At 36.9% G+C, this 20,209-nt stretch overlaps 1 long non-coding RNA gene across 2 annotated transcripts in view; it reads left to right on the top strand.

Annotated features, from left to right (window-relative positions):
• Nucleotides 1–1,842: 1,842 nt before the first annotated feature.
• Nucleotides 1,843–20,209, top strand: part of LOC111761696 (uncharacterized) — a 39,847-nt gene continuing 21,480 nt past the window's right edge. The window contains exons 1-2 of one of the 2 annotated variants that reach the window (XR_002794978.2): nucleotides 1,843–1,996; nucleotides 8,697–8,896. This is a non-coding gene — a long non-coding RNA (uncharacterized lncRNA). Of the gene's footprint in view, nucleotides 1,997–2,916; nucleotides 3,249–8,696; nucleotides 8,897–20,209 lie in introns of those variants that run through there. The other variant, XR_009188207.1, reaches the window with a different exon arrangement.

The following is a 20,209-nucleotide window of genomic DNA, read 5'->3' as shown; positions in this document are numbered from 1 at the left end:
CCCCCATCTACTCCTCTCGATGCCTCTTCCACCTCGGCTACTACCACACTCTCTACAGGCCTTAACTCCCTCCCCGCTCCTTGCATGCAGCCGCACCCTCTCCTCCCATCTAGCCCCTACTTCAAACTCCTAAATGCCTCCTATTCCTCTCTCAATGCCTCCCACCCCAACCTCACCCGCTCCTGCTGGTTATGCCTTTCCCCTAGCCTCCCCCTTTACGATCCACTCGCAATCCCCTCACTACTTTTCAGCTCCTCTACAGAAGACTCCCCTTCTTCCTGCAATTGGAATCAGTCCACCCATGTCCCGCTTACTCTCACACACATCTCCTCCAAAGGTCTATGCGTCCACCCCTGCTCTACCCACGCTCCTAAGCTTACCGCTTGCTCCAACTATACCTCCCCAGAGGTCTCCGCTAAATACTTAGTCCCCTTAAACACTACTCAATGGCTTTGCTCTTCTACTGGACTTACCCCGTGCCTATCTGTCGCCACTCTCAACATGACTAGCGAAACGTGTGTCCTCATCCTCCTTACGCCTCGAGTCATCTATCACACCCCAAGACATTTCTTTGAAGCCTTCGATCACACTCAAGAAGCCATCTACCTCCACAAACGCGAACCTATCACTGCTGTACTCAGTCACTTCCCTTCTGGCCACAGCTGGGGCCGCCACTGGTGTTGCAGCCCTATCCACACAGGCCTCCGCCCTCCAAAACCTCAGACAAGCAGTCGACACTGACATTATCTACCTCCGAGATGCAGTCAAATATCTTAGAGACTCTCTCAATTCCCTTTCAGAAGTTGTTCTGCAGAACCGCCGAGGCCTCGACCTCCTCCTCCTTAAAGAAGGTGGCCTGTGTGCAGCTCTAGGAGAAGAATGCTGCGTCTATGCCAACTTACACTGGCTTAGTAGACTCCAGCCTAAAAGAACTTGAAAAAGGCCTTAACCAACGCCGACTCGAGCGAGCCCAGGCTGCCAGCTCCTGGGGTTTCCTGCAGCCCCTCCTCCCCTACCTCCTGCCTTTAATAACCCCAGTCTTGCTCCTCGTCCTAGGTCTCACCGTTGGTCCCTGGGCCGTTCGATGAATCATTCGCCTTGCCAAAGATCAAGCTAACAGCGTATTTTCTTCCTTTGTCCAGATTCATTACCAATGTCTCGCTATTACTGATTCCACTTCCCGCCCTCGCCCACGTCCTCGCCCCTTTCCCCACCGTACATCCTGCCTGTAAAGCTACTTGCTGTGAGACTCCCTGCCTCTGGCCGCCGGCACGGGTTTGCTTCCCTCGGCGTAAAGGGTCTGGGTGCACCCTCCGCCCCCCTTTATTGCTATATGTCCGAGAAGTCTTCACAGTCAAGTTAGCCACAGTGCAAGCCACCCCTAAAAGCGTGTACAACATCATGCTAGACATCTCGTCTAACACCAGCACGCACCGACCCTAAGGGCTATACATGCATCCTGATCAAATGCTATGTCACTTGCCCGTGGCCGGTCAATCCTGCCCCCTTACCCCTCACCCTCCCCAGCCTGATACTCTAATTTCTTTTACTTTCCTTTAAAAAACAGAAGGAGCAATTGTTGCTGCCTCCCTCCACCCCTTCCCCCAGCCTTTGCTATCTTCTTCTTCCAGCCGTTGCTGTCCTTCCCGCCAGTCCCGCCCACGTTGCCAACATATAATCTGCCTTCTTCCTTGGTCACTGCTTACCTCATAGCCACCTGCCCAGTTCCGCCTATCCATTATCACCCCTAGCCAGCCCACCCTACCTCCAACCCCTCCCTCTACCCAACCATATATAACTAAGTGTACTTCCTCAATAAATTAGACTTGCGCATAGACCTTGTCTCCGTGGTTTCTTCCATCTGACCGCGCGTCCCCTCCAAGCCTTGAGCCGCCTGTTGCCGCCCCGGTCAGGCCGTGGCATAGGCCCAACCCCCGGCAGCGATCCGCCAGCTGTACTCCAGCGGCATAAGAAGTCCCCACAACAATAGACCATGGTTAGTAGCAATCCTTCAATATTTGTTCAATTATAAATAATGTACCATACTAATGAAAGATGTTGTTAATGGAGAAAAATGTGGGAGTGGGAGAAGGTGGGGTATATGGACTCCCCTAATTGTGTATGTAACATTTATGTAATCAAAAGTTTAAAAAAATAATAAAATTAGGAGGAGAGGATGTGGCTCAAGCAGTTGGGTACCCACCTCCCACATGGGAGGTCCCAAGTTCAGTTCTCAGTACTTCCTAAAGGAAAAAGAGTCAACAAGCAGACAATGAGCAAAAAATAACAAGCAGAAAATAGGCACACCGTGAGTGAAAAAAAACCAAACCCACAAAAGCAAAAATAATGATCAGATGAGTGCAAATGAGTGAAACAGATGAGGGAGCCATCTCAGGGGAAGAAAAGTAAATAAAATAATAATAATAGTTATAGCTAAAGTAAATGACTCGTTTTTCACAGAACAAAATGAGGGATATGAAACAAGACTTTCATGGATGACATGGAAAGAAGTTGGTTTGTGAAAACTTGTTTAAGAGAGTATGTTTTGTCTTAAGATGGCTGGTTTCCATAAAATCAGGGTGGAAATATGTAGGACAATGCTTAATGGATATAGAAAGTTGGAGAGGGTTGTGGAAACAAATTTCAGTAGATACTGCAATTCAATGATATTACTTAAAGGTGAAATTTGTCTGATATCCTGTAGGAAAATTATGAAGAATTGTGAATTCATAAGCTTTCTAATAAATAGTGTCTGCTGTTTTAACCTAGAATTGTGAATGATTAACTTGTCTATTGTTCTTGGAATGTTGTAATGCTGCTGCACAGGCAACCCCCTCACCTAGTAACCAAAAAACAAATATTTAAAAGGAACAAGTTACCAGATGTGGCATTCCCATGTCTTGTTTGTATCCCTGTAAAACTAAAAGCTGAAAACCTTCATGCTCCTGTTCAGTGTACCATGTATAGAATAGAGCACTTTGAGGCATGATGTCCCTCCTTGGGGAAACTGGCCATTCCCCTGGAGAAAGGCATTGTTGCTCCAGGGGGAGCTGACAAATCACAGCTTGCATGACCATCCTGAAATCATAGATTTGATCTCTCATAAAAAGGGTCCTCTTTTGACTGCTGGTTGAATTTCACCCAAAAGAGGACATTCTGCCTGGGATTGTTTATAAGATTGGAATTCTGATCTGCCACCAAAGGTACTTCCCAGCCTCATAAAAGATCAGATGTTTTTCCCCAATTTGGTGAGTGTGTATATATACTTTCATTCTTTCCTATACCTCTAATTAATTATTTTCTTATTTGATTACCCAATTAATATAACCTTTTGATACAACCTGAAACTCATTTAATTGAATAAATCTGCCTTTGCATAGCATTTAGAATTTCTACCTCTTTATTTAGCAGAACATTGTCTTATGCTAAAGTGTTAAAATTTGTTTATGGTCTCAAATGGTTATAAGAGAGTATAGGAATTGTAAGTTATGGAAAGTTTTAAAAGCATTTTCCAAACCTAGAGATTTCAATGTAAATGGATAATTCTGGGAAATCATTATCAAGAAGAAATCTAGGAGTTGATATTAAAAAACAAAAATAACTTTATAGCAGAAAAGCGATCTATGCTACCTGGACATATTGGACTTAAAGGACTTGGGAGAATCTCAGAATTGATCTTTGTTTCAACAAGAGCTGGAAGCTAGATGGAATCTTCCCTTTTTGCCCCTGTACCCTGCAATATTTAAAATAGCACCTGGCCTAACAGTTCTTAAAACATTTGGATAAATTACTCTCTACCACCATTAAAAAAAAAAAAGCAAAAACAAAGGCATGGCTATTTTGGAAGTTAAATATTTTCCAAACTATCTTACAAATTTAATCATCGCTATGATGAAGGCCTGTTTAAATATAATCAGACCTGACCATTTCTAATATTTTAATAATACTCTTAAGGTAATCTTTAATTTCAAACTGTTAAAATTTTTTGTTCTTTCACCTTGTAAAAAGTGAGCTGCTAAAATATATATTTTTATGAAAATTAATGTTATCAATATATCTGTATTTTAATTGACAATGGAAATATATATTCCCAAGCTGGAGACTCAGAAACCTGTGTAAACTGTGGAAAAGTTTAATTTGGATGTTATTTTGACAATGTATTAAATTTTAGTCACATTTTATAGGAATTTTTTTTAAGGTGTTAACTTCTACTTTGGGGGCAAAAAACTAGTTTGTCATAAAATACTGTGGATAATCACTCTTTCATAAAACTATTGTGAATGTATAGATTTGTGCTGACTGCTGAGGTAATATTATTTATAAAAGGAGATTCAATCCTGTATGAATTGCCTATTTCAGACATTTATACTTGCAAAGATCCATATTACATTTACCACTCTGAAGAAACACCCTTATTATTGAAAGTAATATATTCTTAAGGTGAGGTGGAAATATTAATATTCCAATAATCATGTAATCATGTTAAGGTGGTCATAATAAAAAAAATCTTGATTCCATTGGGAAAATTTAATTTTCATTAATTTACTAGAAAAATAGTCTCCTTCCTGTACTGATAAATTTCCTTTTGGTAAGCAGTATCTTTCTAAAAGAAAAAATAAAGGAGAAATTAAATGTGTAATTTACATATATATTTAGGGGTTATCTAAAATTCTGTCTATTCTATCCTAATACTTATCTAACATGCAATATTGCTTGTAATAGTTTTAGTTATTCTTGGAAAAATATGATGTTATGAAAATAATTAAAATCTCTTAAAGCTTTTCTTTTTCTTTTTTCTATTTTTATATACCAGGGGCCAGGGAATGAACCTGAGACTTTATGTGGAAAATTGATTGTGCTCAACCACTTAGCCACATCATCTCCCCTGAGCTGGTTTTAAATTTGTTTTGATTTTTTTCTTTTAGGAGACACTAAGAACCAAACACAGGACCTCCCACATGTGAAGCAGGTGCCCAAAAGCTGGATCCATATCTGCTACCCTAATTTCATCTTTATAAATTAATTTATATTTTAGATAAATGGAATATAGAATATGTAGTATTCTATGTCTTCTCTTCTTCACTTAGTATAACTTTTTTAGTCTGATATTAACATTTTATAATATTAACAGATTTTTCAGCTTCAAAAATGATCTTTTATATGCAATTTTGCTCATATTCATATTTCACATAATATATTTCTTTTTCACATAATATATTTAGTTTATAATAGCACAATCATAGAGTATATGTCCTTTTGTGTCTGGCATGCTTCACTCAACATAATGTCCTCCAGGTTCATCCATATTGTCATGTTTCATAACTTCATTTCTTCTTACCACTACATAATATTCTATTGTGTGTGTACACCACAGTTTGTTCATCCATTAATCATGTGATGGAAACCTGGGTTGTTTCCAACTTTTGGCTATCATGAAAAATGCCTCTTTGATCATAGGTTTGCAGATGTCTATTCATTTCACTGCCCTCAGTTGCATACCTGGTACACTACCATGTTTCACTACTCTGCCAGGTACATACCTAGCAATTGCATTGCCTGGTCCTATGCCAAGTCTATAGTCACCTTCCTTAGGAACTGCCAAACAGTGGTTGTACAATTCTACATTCCTACCAACAGTGAATAAAGCGTTCCTATCTCTCCACATCCTCTCCAACATTTTCAGTTTTCTGACTTCAGTAGCAGCCAGTTTAACAGGAATGAAATATCTCATTGTAGTTTTGATTTGCATTTCCCTAATTGCTAGTGATGTTGAACTTTTTTTCATGTCTTCACCACTATATTTCTTCTTTGGACAGTGCTCTTTTCAAATCTTTGGTCTATTTTTAAATTAGATAGTTTGCCCTTTTATTGTTGGGTTGTATGATTTCATTGTATACCATGGATATTAAATGCTTATCAGATATGTGATTGCCAAATATTTCTTTCCCATTGAGTCAACTGCCTTTTCATCCTTTTGAAAAAGTCCTATGAGGTGTAAAAGTGTTGAATTTTGAAGGGGTCCATTTATTTATTTCTTCTTTTGTTGCTTGTGCTTTGGGAATAAAGTTTAAGATGCTACCACCTACCACAAATCTTGAAGATGTTTTCCTACATTTTCTTCACACTGGCAAATAAACCACTTTTCCTTACTAGCCTAGTCTAGTGTGTCTGCCTAGTCTGCTGCACTGAGTGAATGAACCCAGGAAGAGACTCCCTTTCCAAATAAAAACTCAGACCTTGATTACTGGCTGATAGATTTTATTAATAGCTGAGGAGAATAGACTCCCAATATGTAAATGTAAGGCAGAGAACAATTTCATATGCTTTTCTTGTTTGGTTTTTCATCCTTCTTCTTTGTTGCCACACTAACAAATACCTCTTCTCCAAAACACTTTCATTATAAAAATGTAAATCTGATAGGGAGAATAAGATAAAAAAAATTTTTTCTGCTGGTTAAGATTTTGAGAATGGACAGAGTCAAGTAAAGTGAAAGAGAAGATAAAGGAATATAGAAGTAGATAAACATTAAAACAAGTTCAGGAAATGTTATGAGAAGGCAAAAGTAAACTGAGGAGAAAGTTAAAGGGATAAGGAAGCCTGAAGAGAAATAAAATGGTATTTTTAGATTGAGTTAGATTATAAGGGAGTGAATTTCAGGAAAAATAAAAATATTAAAATTATGTTAGTAAATAAGTAATATGGGAAAATGTTTAACAAAGAGTAGGCACAAATATTTAAAACCTAATTATGCACATTTTCTGAAGTACAAATTACAGCACGACTAATTTTTAAATCAGCTAGAACCAAGAGAAAAGAGAAAGAATATTTGATATATTATAAACTCACAATGATTGGTAAGACTGGTGTTGGGACAAATTTTACATAGGCTAAATTGTACTAACACAGTAAGAATTTTCAAATGACAGGAGAAGGAGCAATTAAAGAAAAGATAACAATATCAAATAACTGAAAGTATTGAGCACTACATACATGACAAGTGCTATTCTAAACTTTTGCATATATACTATATGAAACAGCAAGATTAAGCATAAAAAGGAAAAATATATCAGACCACCACAGCTGGTAAGTTGCAGGACACTGGGTCAAAATGAGTGACACTGCTTTCAGATGTTGTGATCTTAAAAAATACCAAATTTTAAACAAGTTGCTAGAGGACAACTTACAATACAGATCTCCTTTGAAACAAAACTATATAGTGATATCTTGGGGGAAATTTTCTTTTTCAGGTGTTTTCATCATTAATCAAAGTGATTAAGCACATTTTTTTTTAGTGGTCACTGTATAAGACAATGTGTTTGCATTAAGGATACCAACAGAATAATTTTTAACGTATAATACATAAATTATTATTCAGAAAGCAGATCGCATATAAAAGTAGTCATATAAAGGACAAAGCTAATTGACAAATGGGGGTGGTTCCAGTATTGTCAAATTCACAGGAGGAGATAACATGAGAATTTGGATTCTAAACTGCTGCCTGGAGGCAGATGACAGAGGTGGCAAGATATTGGTATTCCAGGCATAAGAAGCAGCCAAAGCAGGAGAAAAGTGAAAGGAACATGAATGGTTTGGTTGCAAGCAATGCTCAGAGATATCCAATAAATTCATCTCTGATTGAAAAAAATGAGTCATAATAAGCATAAGTAAAGCCTTCTGTATTAGTCAGGTTTCTCTAGGGATATAAACTGACAAGAGGTATCTGTTAATATTATTAAATTTTTATAAAAATTGGTCATGCAATGGTTCAGGGTGGTGTACAAATCCAAATTCCATAGGACAGGCTACAAGCTGGAATCTCTGATGAAAGTTTTTGATGAATTCCCCAAGAAAAGCTGGCTAACCGAAGTAGAGATAGAAAATGTATCTTCTGACTATGCAAAACATTGCTTGTCCTTTTAAAACTTTCAAATCATTGAATAAGATTTCTCTTATTGTTGGTGGAAATGTCCTCAGTTGATTGTAGATGTAATTATTGATAGATGCAATCAACTTACTGATGACTGAAGTCCATGAAATATGCTCTATAACAACCAGGACAGTGTTTGTCCTGGGCACCATGCTGTGATATGGTTTGGCTTAAGCAATGGGAATATATTCACATGCAGTTTTGAGGCCAAAGAAATTTCCAAATAAAGGTATCATCACAGCCATGCTTTCTCTCTGAAGATAGGCTGCTGGCAATCCTTGGCTCTACTGTCTCTTGGCAAAGCACAGAGTGGCATAAGCTGATGTTTCCCTACTCCTCTAGATTTCTTTGCTGTCATTGCTTTTTTTTTAATTGTCTGAATTCCATTGTCTTGTAAACAGCTCCAGTAAAAGGAATAAGACATTTCCTGATTGAGGTGGGCCACCCCTTACCCTAAGGAGCCTCATTAGTAAGTCCTGTTTACAGTGGGTCCACACACACAGGAATGGAATACCTTAAAGAACATGCTTTTTCTGAGTTATATACACTTTCAAACCACCATACCCTCCCTGTTGAGTTCTTTGGTTCAGTACATTCAGATTGTAAATGAATTTCTTATAAAAATGTTTTCAGTTATCTCCAATGGCAACATTGTTACAAATACATAATTATAAGATGTTTAAACCAGAATTTCATCATATTAAGCCATTTTTCCTTGTCCAACTGCAACACACTTTCTTTTCTTTCTTTCTTTTAATGCCTTCTTCAGTGTGCAGCTGAACCTCAACTCGCTCTGCCAAGGGAGATCAATGGGGTGCCTGACACAGTAGTCTGACCTAGAGGATTTTATGGTTTTCTTACCCAGAAGAGTTCAAACCTCTTCTCAAGCCTGTTCCCTCTTCTGCACAGTGATGGGATATCAGAGGACCCTCCAAAGGAGGGCTGGCATTTGTGAAGGACTGAGAGTGGGTGAGTTTCTTTGGAGTCTCAGCTTTTCAAAAGGGGTGGGGGGGAACTTGAGGTCCTGAAAAAGTCCCCTCCAGATCAAAGGTACAAACTTAAGAAACAAACAATTGGATTGAGAAAACCTATGTAGTGAAATTTAAAGTTATAGCATTTCTCATTCTGGGTGGTGATTTTATTTTTAGATAATCTGGCAAATATTTTGATTTAAGAAATACTCAAGTTATCTACTTTTATATTATTTCTTTTTATATGCTAAGTAATGTACATAATGATTTAGATTTATTTTGTCTTGATGGATTGACTGGTATAATGGTACAGTCAGACAGCAGGTAGTTGCATAAAAGAATTGTATCTGATTTAACACTTGATTCCATATTGTTCTCTTAAAGTTTTTTTTAAATTGAGAGACTCTTAATGGTAAACAAAAGGGAAGAGAAATGTTTGATACCATTTTAATGTTACCAGATGTCTCTGGATTCTGGACTTCTAGGTTCTTAGCTTATGTCACATAAAAGAATTTAAGGACACAGCATAGCATAGACAAGGGAGTAAAGGCTTTATTAAGAAACAAGAAAATGAGAAAAGTACATGATCTGAGGCATGGACCATGGCCCTACTGCAAGGTGCGTTGTGCACCTGGGACTCCAATTCAGGGCTTTTAAAAGTCTGCTTGCTGTTCTGATTTGTTGCCCCACCTGTCATTTCTCCGGGGGGCAATGGTAAGGCCTATTGAGGATATCCAGAGCTTTCCTTTGATCCCAAACAGGATTTTCATTCCAAATGAGATTCTCATTCCAGGATCTTGTGGGATTCTTCAGGAACTTTCTGGGTAGGGTCTCATAGCCATGTGGTGTGCTGGCCATCTTGTCTTCTGGGTCTTCAGCTGTGGCTCAAGTCTTCCTTTTTCCTATGCTAAACTGCCTCCATGCCACACTCAGAGAGGGTATACACCCTTATTCTTAAGGGATGCTGCTTCTTCTGTAGCTATTTCTTGCTGGTTAGGGAGTAGGCCCTGCTTGACAAGGCATAAAATCCTCCAACTATTCTGTTGTAGTTGAAGGAAGACGGGTTTGGCACCCTGATTGGAGATGGGTGAAATCCCCACTTACCTAATAAGGTTTGATTCTTTAAGAAATTAACTTAGTTAGAATTTTAGATACATGGTCCAACTAAAAGGATAAAGAAGATGGTGTCAAACAGGCCCCAAAATGGGGCCATCCATGACATACTGGACCATGAGAGTTAGAAAGGCCAGCTACCTTTAGAGGCCGCATCCTTCCAAAGTTGATGGGAAACATGTCAACAAAGATCAAAGCAGAAATCAATGAAATTGAGGACATAGAAACAATAGAGATAATTATCAAAACCATAAGCTGGTTCTTAAAGATTAACAATATTGATAAATACTTAGCTACACTGACAAAGAAAAAGTGAGAGAAAATACAAATAAATGAAATAAAAAATGAAAATGCAGACATTGCTACTGACCCCACAGAAATAAAAAAGATCTGAAGAAGGTACTATGAACAATTGTAGGCCAAAAAAAAAATAGGCAATGTAAATGAAGTGGAAACATTCCTAGGAATATACAAACAACCTACATTAATTCTAGAAGAAACAGATGATCTCAATAAACCAATCACAAGTAAAGAGATTGAAACAGTCATCAAACAGCTCCCCAAAATGAAAAGCCCATTACCAGACAATTTCACAGGTGAGTTCTACCAAGCATTCAAAGAAGATTTAATACTAATCTTATTCAGCTCTTCCAAAAAAATGAAGAATAAATGCTTCCAAACTCATTCTATGAGCCAATATCACCCTCACACTAAAGGCAAATAAAAGTACTGCAAAAAAAAAAAGAAAATTACAGAACCATTTCTGTAATGAATATGAATGCAAAAATTTTCAATAAAATACTTGCTCATCACATCCAGCAACACATTAAAAGAATTATTCATCATGGTCAAGTGGATTTTATACCAGGCATGCAAGGGTGGTTCAACATGAGAAAATCAATCAGCATAATGCACTATATTATTAAGCATTAATAAAACAAAAAAGAGAAATGGCATGAGCTTATTGACTGACACAGAAAAGGCATTTGACAAAATACAGAATCTTTTCTTGATTAAAATAATACTACAAAAGGTAGGAATTGAAGGAAATTTTCTCAACATGTTAAAGGCCATAGATGAAAAACCCTCAGCTAACATTGTATTCAATGGTGAAAGATTGAAAGTTTTCCCATTGAGATCAGGGACAAGAAAGGGACAAGAATGCCCACTGAGACAAGTAAAATTTTCACTGTTCACAGATAATATGATCTTATATCTAGAAATTTCTGAAAAATCTACAACAAAGCTATTAATGATAACAAATTATTTCATTAGAATGTCAGGACAAAAGATCGGTAAGCAAAAATCAGTGGTGTTTCTATACAATTGCAATGCACAATCTGAGGAGGAAGTCCAGAAAAAAATTCCATTTATAATAACAACTAAAAGAATCAAATATTTAATATACTTATCCAAGGATGTAAAGCACTTGTATTTAGAAAACTACAATGTATTGCTAAAGAAATCAAAAAAAGGCCTAAATAATTGGAAGACTATTGCATACTCATGGAGTGGAAAACTAAATATCTTTAAGATGTTAATTATTCTCAAATTGATATAAAGATTCATTCGATGCAATCCCAATAAAAATTCCACCAGGATTTTTTAAACAAATGGAAAACAAAATTGTCAACTTTCTCTGGCTGGATAAGAGGCCCCAAGTAGCCAGAAACATCTTAAAAAGGAAAAGTGAAGTTGTAGGACTCTCACTTCCCGACTTTAAATCATATTACCTAGCTATAGTGGTAAAAACAGCATGGCATTGGCATAAAGATAGATACACAGACCACTGTAACAGAATTGATGGTTCAGAAACAGACCCTCACATCTATGGCCAAGGGATATTTTTTATTTTATTTTTTTAGTTTTTAATGGACTGATACATACATGAAGCTATGCATGTTGAGTTCACTACATTTTATTAAAATGATATATTTCTTTACATGATTTTGAACAAACTGATGTAAAATTGTATGTGATTCACTTAAAAATGACTGATTAAGTTTTCTTAATAGTTTAAAGTTTAGATAAGGAAATCATATTGGGGAGAGCTTTATAAATGTAAATATATCATCACTTAAATATATGCAAAACTTTCTTCTCAATTAATATTATCTGCTCAATCCAGCCTCTGAAATTTCCCTGATTTCTTCCTGAATTCCAAATATAATTATCACTAGATCTTCTATTCTTCATTTAAAAGAGAAGTTCTCAAAATATTCACATTAGAGAATTAGAAAGTTTCCAGGTTTACCACTAACATTTTTTTGACAAGCCTGTCAAACCCACCCAGCTGGGGCAGAACAGTCTATTCAACACATGGTGCTGGTAGATCTGGCTAGCCACAGGCAAGAGAAAGGAAGAAGACCCCTATCTCATACCTTATAAAAATTTTTAACTCAAAATAGATCAAAGACCTAAATATAGAAACAAGAATGCTAAAGCTCCTAGAAGAAAATGTAGGGAAACATCTTCAAGACCTGGTTGTAGGTAGTGGATTCTTAAACCTTGCACCAAAAGCATAAACAATGAAAGAAAGTTTGAGTAAATGGGACTTCCTCAAACTTAAACACTTATGTGATTCAAAGGACTTCATCAAGAATGTGAAAGGTAGCCCACTCAATGGGAGAAAATATTTAGAAACCAGATAGCTAATAAGAGTTTGATTTCCTTTCTTTTTTTTATTGACTTTGTAATAATATTACATTAAAAATATATATGTGAGGTCCCATTCAACCCCCCCACCCCCCCTCTCCCCCCCCCCCAACAACACTCGTTCCCATCATCATGACACATCCATTGGATTTGGTAAGTACATCTTTGGGCACCTCTGCACCTCATAGACAATGGTTCACATCATGGCCCATACTCTCCTCCATTCCATCCAGTGGGCCCTGTGAGGATTTACAATGTCCAGTGATTACCTCTGAAGCACCATCCAGGGCAGCTCCATGTCCCAAAGACGCCTCCACCTCTCATCTCTTCCTGCCTTTCCCCATACCCATCGTCCACTAAATAAAGAGATCACACAACTCAACAATAAAAGAGTTAATGATCCAATTTAAAAATGGGCAAAATATTTCAATAGACTCTTCTCCAAAGAAGAAATATAAATGGCCAAAAACACATGAAAAAATGTTCCATATCACTAGCTATTAGGGAAATGAAAATCAAAGCATAAGATATCATCTAACACTGTATAGAATGACCATTATTTAAAAAACAGACAATATGTGCTAGAGAGGATGTGGAGAATTAGGAACACGCCTTCACTGTTGATGGGATTGTAAAATGGTGCAGCTTCTGTGGAAGACACTTTTGCAGTTCCTCAGGAAGCTAAATATAGAACTGCCACATGATCCAGCAATTCCTCCACTAGGAATATATCCAGAAGAACTATAAACTATGATATGGACAAGCATCTACACACTGATTTTCAAAACGGTGTTACTCACAATTGCCAAAAAATGCAAACAACCCAAGTGCCCAACAAACAACATATGGATAAACAAAAAATGGTATGTACACATGATGGAATATTATGCTGCAGTAAGAAGACATGAAATTGGCATACATATGATAAAATGAAAGAACCTTGAAGACATTATGCTAAGTGAAGTAAGCCAGACACAAAAGAACAAATATTGTGTGGTCTCATTAATATGAACCAAATATGAAGAATAAACACATGGAGGTAAAACCTAGAGTATAGTTTATTAGGATATAACAGGAGGGTTGAGAGGAACTACTGATACTTAATGTATGTCGAAGTTTTAATTAAATTTAAATTCACTGTAAAAGTGTGGAAATGGATAGAGTTGATTGTAACACTTTATAGTGAGTAGCAACTGGTTTATAAATGGTCGTGGCTGAAAAGGGTAGTCAGGGGAAGTAAGTATTAGTTGAAAGAAAGCTAGAGAATAATCTAGGGACTGAATAACACAGGGAAACCAGAGGTAGATAAGAATTGTGGTTGATGGTACAGACGCAAGAGTGTCCTTCTGTGAGCTAGAGAGGATGTATGTCATTATCGCAGGGTAAAAGGAATGTAGAGAAGCATGGCAAAAGTATAACTGGTGTGACCTATGGACTGTGATTAACAGCAATACTATAATAGCCTTTCATCAATGTCAAAGATGTACTATGTTGATAATAGGGAGCATGGAAAAAGTGTGCCAAATGTATGTTGTGGGCGATGGCTGATGGTAATATCCTGATGTGATAGTATCTCATAATCTGTAACAAATATTCCGCCATGGAGTGGTGTGTTGGTCAAGGGGTATTAGATGGAAATTCTATATATGTGCATGATTGTTTTGTAAGGTCACAACCTCTGTAAAAAAAGTATATTTAAAAATTAGGGTGAGTTGGGGGAAAATACACCAAATGTAAGGTAGGAACTATAGTTAGTAATATTTTAACAATGCTCTTGCATAGTTTGTAACAAATGTTTCACAATAATGCAAGGTGTTGGTGGAGGGGTGAGGTATCAGACCCCTGTATGATGTTATGCATATTTATTTTTAATTTCACAACCTTTGCTATACACTATTGTTTATGTGTACTCATGTATGAATGATATACTTCAGTAAAAATAAATTGTAAAAAAGGACATAGAAGCAAATATAAATATTTAAATATGAGTTCAAGTGGTAGTATGAGATGGCCAATGTAAAGAGAAAAGAAAGATAATGTTCTATGTGAGCCTAGGGTAAAAAAGATTCTTTGAAAAGAAAGAATATGAGTTTTAGGAAAAAAATAAAGGAAGATTAAAATTATGTACATTGGTAAGTAAAAATATGAGGGTGTGTATTTAACATTAAATTGCTCTCCATCAGCTTTTGTTCCTTATATTACCCGTTGCTCTGCATCTAAAATACAGACTGAAAACATGAAGAATTTGTTGATCAACCTGGCCTGAAAGAAAGGAATTAACATTTGGTTAATTTAAATTCATAAAGAATTACTGAGAGTAGTTTGAGACATATTTTAGAAGTCATGTATTTCCATACCAAAATAATAATATTCAAATGTCCAGCTGTCAGAAAATCTCTGATATCAAAATAGCTATTCTCAACATATGGCATATATTAAGTGAGAAACAGTGAAAAAAAGAAACATTATTATTCAGGTTTGTACAAGTGTTGAACTGAAAGATCATAGATTAAGATTCAAAAAGTTATTTTCAGCAGTTGTCCTCTTAAAATTACAAATTTTTTACAAGCAATAAAATCAAATTATTTCTTTAAAAACAATAAAGATTAAGAAAATTTACTTTCTCATTATCTTCATCAATCACATAAAATGAATAAATTTTGGACACTATATAAGACAATGTTTTTATCTTGAGTATAGTAAAGGAATTATTTCCAACTTATAAAATTATCATGTAAATGACCTGTGTGTAAATAAAAATAAAACTGTAAGGACAAAGGAAAACATCTCCAGTATTGTCTAGAGGAGTTCACTGGGAAAAAAAAGTACTTTATAAGACAGATCTTAGCAGGAGATGAAGAAATGAGATAGGATAGTGCTAGCAGAGGAAGCTGCTAGACAGAAGGAAGGTGGAATATGCATGCACAATTATGATAGAAGTAATGATTAGAATTCAGCTGTCCAAATTGTGTGTGTTAATAAGGCTAACATATATGAATGGAAATAAATGACATTTTTTCCTGGATGTTCCTTGCACATTCGAATAAGAATGAAGCAATCTATTATGAATTATTCTCATTTACACAAATTACACCAGAGACAACCATTACAGGAAAGCTAAAATCTAAAACATCTTAATCAGAATTTTATCATGCCGTCTGATTACTTTGTCAAACTTCAACAATCATACATACCATCTATCCACCAGCACACATTGCAGAAGAAAACAACAAGTCTTATGAAATGATCAGACTCAGGCTTATGAATGAATTATGTTTAATCATATTAGATATTTTAAACAAAAGACATGTTTTAAGCTTTTCAGTGCTAACTAATCACTTTAGACTTTTTAGACTTTTGCCATTTTCTCTAAATGAAAAATGTAAAAGGCTGCAAAAAAGGCTGTTTTAGTGGTCAAAAGAGACCATAGTGGATTAAAATATATCTAACAGAAAATATAATCATTAAATATTAAAGGTATATATTCTTTTTGGCTTTCTAAATCATAAAGCAGTATGCCAATTGCATGCAGAATCCCATATTTTTTTAAAGAAGACATATGGAAATATTCCCACAAGCTAAAGCAATGCTCAACTCTTTTATCAAGGGGAAGTGAGCACACTGATACTCAATTCCTCTCTGCATGGACCACACACTACCCAACATTTTGAGATTGTTTAAATGGCAATCTTGGTAAAGTTTTGATGAGAAAAGGTTTTGGACAATTTTAGGTTAGTGTGTTTAAAGTTCCTCTTTAGGTCAATTTACTTAATTATGTTTTAAATACTTTTCCAAGTAGTAAACATAGTGCTATATAAAAATTAATCAACTCCTGATCCCATGGAATATTTATGTTTTCTGTACTCTGCAGTAAAGTACCTAAAGATTATGAGAAATTCTCAGCAGTAACTGAAATCTAAGAACACCATTTCCCCATGAACCACCAGTTTGTATGTCATACAAAGGTTCTCTGCAGGCATTAAATTAAAAAATAATAATATGTATAACTATTTCTTTTAATTATGTCTCCAGAGAATATATTGCCCTAATACATGTGTGACTTCCCATAAGTACCTTTTATGAAATCTTAGGTAAATATAAGTGAAGGCGGCTGGTCGGCTGCAGCTCGTGGACTGGTTCTGCCAGGGGAGAGGGTCTTCCTCACCTGCTGACATGAGATACAGGCTGTTGGGGCGACTTCTCTGCCTTGCTCCGGGAACTGCCACTGGGGCCACAAACCAGCTGCAGAGAAGATGACCGTGCTATGAACTTACATGAACACCGACCAGAAGAAACAGGAGAATATTGGGAGAGCCAGCACGTGTGGGCTCATGCACAATCTGAAGACAAGTTCGGGGAAGAGGAGGGGAAGGGGGAATATATAGGGATATGGTAATTTAGGGGAGGAGCATGTACCTTGGTCTTGCCCCATGACTCAGCACTCCTGACTCACCATGACTCAGCACCTAGGACTCATTGTGATGACACCCAGGCCCATAACACAGCCTAGGCTCCCTACGTCTCACCCCTTTCTGTAAAATAAGGCAGTGGAATGCACATGGCCATATACTTGTGGTGGCCGCGCCTGTCTTAGGTTGCCTTCCTCTGAAGGTCTTACCCGTCACTGGCTGCCAGCCAAGTTCAAGCAAGTGTAAGGGTGCAAGTGGCTGTGCCTGGCTTAGGTTGTCTCCCTCTGGAGATCTTACCCATCATTGGCTACCAGCCCACCAGCCGCGCCTTTTGGGGAGAGTAAGAGAGCGGGCAGTTGTGGTAACAGTGTGATTCAATTGTCAGAGGTCACTGAGTCATGCAGGCTGGCTTGCTGGAGTAGCTGACACACAGGTGGTAGAGGCTAGGCAAGAGTCAGGGGGTGGCTAGGGTATAGGAAGGGGAAGGAATGGGACATTTTGAGTTCTTTGGAGCAAGGCTTTGCATGATGTTGTTGAAGCAGCCTATGCTCGGTGCGGCTACACAGCGGTGGTAGCGGTGGCGGCTTCTTCTCTTGTGGGGAGATGCTGGTATCTGAGGGGGCGCATGCAAAAGATGGTGACTGCTGAAATATACTCGATTCTTCTTTGCAGCCATCACAGGAGAGAGGCAGCTAAGCTGAAAAAGACAAAAGAACAAGGGGGCCGAGGAATGGGGCAATCCGGGCTGCAAGTGGGGAGGTAAACCAACTGAGAAAGGAGGGAGGGACTAGGGAGTTTTTAGACAGCGATTCACGTAGATTTTTTAACTTATTTATGTTTGCTCTATAATCCCTGACTCGTTAACAAAATAACAGCACTCTTCCTGGAGGAAGAGACAGATGCCTCCTTTCTTTGCAGTAAGGAGATCTAATGCCCTTCTATTTTGTAATACAACCTGAGTGAGAGAGGAGATTTGCCTTTGTAGGGACTCAAGGGATGCAGTAGTGGAGTCCAAGATGATCTGTAGCTCTTCTTGGAATTGTGCCGCAGTGGCGATTCCATGACCAAGGGCGCCGCCAGCGGTGGCAATGGCTGCAACCGTGGTTGTGAGACAAATTCCCACTAACATGGGGAGAAAGGTGGCTCTGTTTGGTCTAGGTGAAATCAATTGAATAATTTCGCCTTCAGAATACAGTGTAAGTTGGGGAGTGAGGGTGACTAAGACACATGGTTCAGAGAGAGTGTCATTAAGGCAGGTAAATAGGGACCGATTGTACCATAGGTAAAAACCAGCGGGTACAGAAAAGTTTTGAGGGAGTGTTTGATTGGTAGCACAAGAAGCTGTTTTGATAAAACAGACCCTCTGTATACTGATTATTCAGGATAGAAATTTTCCATAAACTTTCACCAGAAAAAACTAATGATTTGAGAGACTGAAAAAGGACAAAATTTTTAACTTTGATACATACTACTTGATACTAAGACTTTTTCAAACTTTATAGACAGACCCATCAAATCTTACTAAACTTTAACCATAAAAATTTCTTTCCACAAACCTTCTACACTTTCAGCATTCATCCAGGCCTTGTTCCACATTTTACTCTTTCTCAACAACCAATCATCCTATCTTAGGATGAAATCATCTGTTTCCCTAGCAACAAAAACACATTCCATACATCCCACAGACAGAGCCACCAGGCAAACCTCCCACAACATACAATTGTCACCAACACCAAACGAGCCTGTCAAAACAATGAACCTTTCTTCACCCTAAATACCTAGTAGCATGCAATACCAGAAACAGTCCCCTAGAAGCCAGTTTGCAGGGAAGACTAGCTACCAACAAGTTTTCCTGCCATAAAATTACCTTTTATTATTATCATTATCAATTCAGTTTTATATATATTTAATAATGACTTTTTGGAATTAGCCGTTTAAATACCTTAATTTAAACAATGTTTCATTAAACTTCTTATAATTATTTATAACCATATAGATTAATTATTTATAACCATATAGACTATAATTATATTATTTTAAGACAAATTTTACCTTCACAGAACACATTCCCTTATCCAAAGTTGCCACAATACCCTCTACAACCTACCACATGCAAATTAAGTTCCAAGAGTTTATGAAAAATAAGCCATCCTATTTTAGGACAAAACACACCTTTTAGAAAAAACTTACTAAATTTCAGTCAGCATTCCCACAAACTTTCAACCTTCTTCAATATTCATTTAAGTTTTACATCCTTCATTTTATCCTGTGAAGAAAAATAAACCAGTCTTTCAATCTAGGCAAGAATAACTTTTTATGAAGACTTATAGTTAATTTTGTTAATCAAGACTTATAATTTTTATCATCATAGATATCCCATTAACATTTAAAAACTTATGTATTAATATAATAAACTTAAGTATTAATATAAGCACTTATTTAATTTTAGGCCATTTGAATAGAACTCTTTTCAAAATTTTTATTAATTTTTATTACCATCTGGAGGTATCACAATACACACTGACATTGAATGAACAGACAAACACAAAACAATTACAACACATTAACAGAAATATACAGTTTATTTACAATTGACTCCTAATTCTTACTTTCTTGGTATAGCTGCTTTTAAGTCCTCTGTTATATATCACATCTTAGATTGTACTTTTTAAGCTTTCTTCTGGAATCCATGTTGCTTGTAATATGCAAGCTTGTGCTTGGAAACATTATCAGTTATCAGCAATCAGTTAAGATAACTTGAGCAGCATAAATGTAGTTAAGTTCTTATTTTGCAGTTTAGACAGACTGTTAACACAAGTTTTTGGATTATTACTCTGTAAGACTATACTGAGACTTGAAGTTCCAGAGAAAACTATTGATTTAAAACTGAAAATTCCTTTTAGACTTTGGTAAAATTTTTGTGCTAATTTTATTATCTTGGTTAAATAAGCCTAATCAGAATTAGCATGGAAACAAAACAAAACACAAATGTTGCTACATTTTTCCCTTTTTCCAGTGGCTTAACTATATTAACCCTCACTAGCCCACAGCTACATTGTCATGTAGACAGCAGGGATGAAGGCGATTCATTGAAGTGTAGCGAGGAGAGCCTTAAGGATTTGGGTTTGGGGGAC

Source organism: Dasypus novemcinctus, chromosome 12 (assembly GCF_030445035.2).
Source record: "Dasypus novemcinctus isolate mDasNov1 chromosome 12, mDasNov1.1.hap2, whole genome shotgun sequence".
Taxonomy (NCBI): Eukaryota; Metazoa; Chordata; class Mammalia; order Cingulata; family Dasypodidae; genus Dasypus; species Dasypus novemcinctus.
This window is presented reverse-complemented; position numbering and strand designations above follow the sequence as displayed.